The sequence below is a fragment of the Elephantulus edwardii genome, unplaced genomic scaffold (genome assembly GCF_000299155.1).
Source record: "Elephantulus edwardii isolate Elephantulus edwardi_28Jun2011 unplaced genomic scaffold, EleEdw1.0 scaffold00007, whole genome shotgun sequence".
In the NCBI taxonomy this organism is placed as follows: Eukaryota; Metazoa; Chordata; class Mammalia; order Macroscelidea; family Macroscelididae; genus Elephantulus; species Elephantulus edwardii.
Window position 1 is genome coordinate 35,401,251 of NW_006399757.1, and position 5,086 is coordinate 35,406,336.

Below are 5,086 nucleotides of genomic sequence, written 5' to 3' on the forward strand. Positions count from 1 at the left end.
TTTCCATGCAATTTATAGCCTTTGAAAACCCACTGGAGGATCAGCGACGCAACAGCACATGACAACAACAACATTTATAAGTTAAATTGGCCTGTCATTTTCTTTTTCTGTATTGTTCCTGTAACAACTGTCATATAAGAATATGTCATCACAACACACTGTGCTGCAACCTGAGTGGTCAGCAGCTGGAATCTGCCAGCTGGAATCTTCCATGAGAGAAAGATGTGTAATCTCTTCCAGTGAGGATTTACAGTCTTCAGGACATGATGGAGGGTTACAATTAGTAGAAATCTATTCAACGCTAGTGAGGCTATAGTTCTAGTAAGGAACCCTAGTGGCACAATGACTTAAGCACTTTGGGTTATTAACCAGAAAAGTCCGTGGTTCAAAAGCCACTCCTTGGGAGGGAGATGAGGCAATCCACTTCTGAAGGAGCCTCTGTGCAGAAACTCTTCTACTCCATCCTATAGGGTCCCAAGAGTAAGAAGTGACTCAAGCCAGTAGAGTTTTTTAAATTTCTTTAATGTTTTATTACCAAGGACTTGCTAACTCATAAATGAATTGGGTAATGTCTCTATTAAAATATTCCTTGAAATATTTTATATAAGATTGGAAACATTTGCTACTTGAATATTTGATACAACTTACATGTAAAACTGTCTGGGTCAGATATTTGTAGAAGGATTTTAAACTACCACTTGCATATTTTTAATATTGATAGCATTGGCTGTGTTTTCTATTTGTTCCTAAGACCATTTTTATATTCTCTTTTCTAGAAATTTGTCTCAATTTTAAGATTCATTGGCACAAACTCATTCATAATACCTATTGAGGGTTGGGTTGGGCTCTTTTCTTTGTATGTATAGTGACATGGTCTTTTTAATCACTTGCTGTGTGTCTGAGAGATGGACAATGAATAAGGATGACAGAAGAAAAATTGTCGCTTTTGAGTTGTAGTGTTGGAATTGAATATCCCATGGACTGCCAAAAGAATAAAAGATATGTCTTGGAAAAGGGGCAGCCAGAGTGCTCCTTTAAAAGCAAAAATGACAAAGTTTTGTCTCACATACTTTGGACATGTTGTTAGAAGGGGGTATTCCTTAGGAAAGTATATCATGCTAGGAAACATAGAGGGGTCACCGAAAAAGAGAAAGACCCTCAAAAGGATAGATTGATACAATGACTGCACCAAGAGGCTCAAATATGTCATAGATGATGAGGACAGTGCCAGAGAGGAGAGGGTTTAAAGTATGTTGTTCTCTACGAATGGCACTAGACCCCACAGCACATAATGACAACAACATAGTGATGACCCTTTTTCTAATTCTCATTATTAGCGTAATTTTCTCACTGTTATTTTCATATATCTGGCACATTTGTCTTTTTCTTGTCTCATGTGTGGACTCGTGCTGGGTGGAAATTCTGTGAGGCTCAAGTTGAAGGTCATGCTTACAGAGAGCCCTTATGTTTGCTTCTGCCAAGCATCTGTGGGTACTTGGACCTGGAGCCAATTTTCAGTAAATTCTTGGCTCAGAGTTTTTCAGAACACAAGGAATTCAAAATCAGACTGCAAATCCATGTGAGTGCCAGACTGGGGCTATGAAGTTTAAGAGGAGGGGGTTATTTGTTGGTTTACTTTTTCTTCTACTCAGAGATAATGATGAGATGGTCCTCTTTCCCAGTAGAATACCTTTGTAAGAGGTATCTTTTAATTTCTCTCATAAACTGTAGCCATTCTTGGCCCTATCTTTATGCTGAACATCCACTATAATGGGTCTTATCCCTACATCTCTGTCCCCCTTAAGCAGCCATAGCTGCTAACATCAAATGTTGATCACTGAGTGATTAGTACATGATCTTCAGGATAGATGCTAGATTCAGTACACATTTACTTTTCTGAAGTCCTGCTTCAGCTGTGTGTGGTTTGCACCCATATGTGTGTTTCTATGTGTTTTATGAGGGAACAGAAGAGACTTCTTAGACCCCACTAATTTTCTTTCCAGTTCAACAATGTTTTTACAAATATAATTAGAAAACATTTATCTAGCATGTTTTGCTGCTGTGTACTGGGACTGTTTCTTAGTAGAAATATCTTGATTCATAGTTGATTTTTACATTTCAAGACCAAAGCCATCTTGGTCATGTTTATAGAATATAGCTTTGGCAACACTATCAATCTCTAAATTGCTTGCCTAGAATAGAGGTGAAATAACTTTATATTCAGAAAGTCTTCCATTCTTCCAATAACAAGACACAGAAAAATTTCAAGAAAGAACATATGAGGAAGAGGCAATGGTGATGAAGGAGGAAGTGCAGGCTGCTCTGAAGGACCTGGCAAAAAAATAAAGCCCAAGGAATTAATGGAATACCAATTGACATATTTCAGCAAACAGATGCTACCCTGAATGTGCTCACGAAGTTGTGCCAAGGAATCTAGAGGACAACTACTTGGCCAACTGATTGGAAGAGGTCCATATTTATTCCCATTCCCCCAAAAAAGTCCTGCCAGCGTGTGGAAATTATCAAACAACATCACTAATATCACACACTAGCAAAATCCTGCTGAAGATTATCCAGAAAAGACTTGAACAGTACATTGACAGAAAACTGAAATACAGGCTGGATTTAGAAGAGGTCATGGTACTAGGAACATTATTGCCAATGTCAGATGGATGTTGACAGAAAGCAGAGAGTACCAGACGCATGTCTACCTGTGTTTCATTGACTATGCAAAGGCATTTGACTGTGTGGATCACAATAAATTGTAGCTCATCTTGAGGAGAATGGAATCTCAGAACATTTGATCATGCTTATATGAAACCTGTACTTGGACCAAGAAGCAGTCCTCAGAATAGATCAGGGAAACACTGCATGGTTCAAAATCAAGAAAGGAGTGAATCAGGAATGTGGCCTGTCCCTGTACCTTTTCAATCTGTATGCAGAACAGATCATTCAGGAAGCAGGGCTTTATGAGGAGTGTGGCATCGAGATTGGAGAGAGACTCGTTAACAACCTGCAATATGCAGATGACACAATCTTGCTTGCTGAAACTGAAGACAACCTGAAGCACTTGCTGCAAAAAGGTCAAGGACTATAGTCTTTAATATGGATTGAAGTTCAACATCAAGAAGACAAAGATTCTCACCACTGGGGGCAATTGGCAGCACCATAATAGATGGAGAAGAGATTGAGGTTGTAAGCAATTACAGCTTGCTCAGATCCACAATCAACATTCTTAATACCAGCAGTCAGGACATCAAAGATGGGTAAATCTGCCATCATGGACCTCTCCAGAGTGCTGAAGAGCAACGATGTCAGTCTAAATACAAAGGTGCACCAAATACAGGCCATGGTTTTCTCAGTTACTTGTTATGCTTCAGAAAGTTGGACAATGACTAAGGATGACAGAAGAAAAATAGATGCCTTCAAGTTGTGGTGCTGGAGAAAAGTCTTGAACATATCATGGACTGCCAAGAAAAAAAAAATACGTCTGTCTTGGAGAGGGTGAACTTTTGCAGCTCTGCCTCATTCATTCTGGGCGCATGGTCAGGAGAGATCGATCCTTGGAGAAGGACATTACACTCAGAAGGGTGGACGGACAGCACAGGAGAGGGAGACCCCCAGATGAAATGGATTGATACAGTAACTGGGGCAATGGGGGTTGGTGTGTCAGAATTAGTGAGATTGACTCAGGACAGGGAAGGGTTCAGAGCTGCTGTACATAGGGTCACTATACATCCCAGGCAACCCAACCAATAACATTCTACGACAGATCCTGAAAGGCAATCAACAACAACAACCCTTGTCCTTGGATTTCTAGAAGAAAACCACTTAGAGTGAAGCAAGTTTATAACTTAAAATATAATCTATGAGATTATAACACAGTAACATATGATAGACCAATATACAAGAACAAGGAGAAAATCCATGTATTAAAAATTGATTAATAAAATTAAATGTTCAATGGCATTAGAGAGTTGGTAAGACAGTCAAGAAAGAATTAGACAGAGATCATCAAAGATCTGGGAGATTTCTCCTCCTGAATGTGGTAAGTAGCTTGAGGCAAACCTAATGCTAGGATCATTCTAGATCAACTAAAACACTAGTTGCTGTTGTTGGTAGGTGCCATTGAGCCAACTATGACTAATAGTAATTCTCTGAACAACAGCTCTGAACCCTGTGGAGAGCTATAAAAGCAACTGGGCCTTGACAGTCAGGGTGAGCTGACACATTGCAGCTATATTTCACTTGGATGTTCTTACTGATTCCAGACAAGGACAAGAAGCTGAAAATCTGGGGTTTGCCTGGGCAGAGGGCCACTGGTTCAGATAGAACTGCTTATTGTCTCACGGAGCAGAAAACAAAACTGAAGGCTTCAGAAGACAAAATCCTGGTCAGGAGGGCAGAAAACTGGGCCTGACAGTCCATTTGCCCCTCAAGATAGCCACTAACATTCTGAAGCTACACCGAGCATCAAAAAGCCTCTGAAAAGCAAACTAGAGTTCTTGGCCGTCTCAAAGTGCTTGGGAAACAAAGATTAGAGTTCAAACCTGTGGGGAGGAACAACCCTGGTGTATATACATTAAACTTTGTCTTAAAGAGCTGCAAGCTACGAGCAAGAGTAAACCAAAGATAAATAAGGCTTTTACAAAAACTGCCACCCCGCACCCATGGCTCAGCTCAATCCCTGAGAGGATTAAGGCCATCGACCTTGACTCAGTGTAGACTAGAAGACAAGATGAATACTCTTTGGAGGAAGATTGTGCCTGTGATGAAGTTCTCCGTCTTTTTCTTCTAGATGGCTCTCTGAAGGTTCTAGAAGATCTTTTCTCTCAGCTTCTTACAGCCCCAGGCAATCTTTGAGTACAACTGCCTATATAATCTGTTTTTTCTCCTCTAAAAAAAAAAAAAAGAAGAAATAGGGGAGCTCTGGTGGCCTAGTGGCAAGAAGCTGCACTGCAATCCCAGAGATAAGCAGTTCAAATCCACCAGATGCTCTGCCAGAGAAGGAGGGGCCATCTCCTCCTGTACCAGTCAGATCCGATTTGACGGGAAAACACACACACACTAATAATAATAATAATAA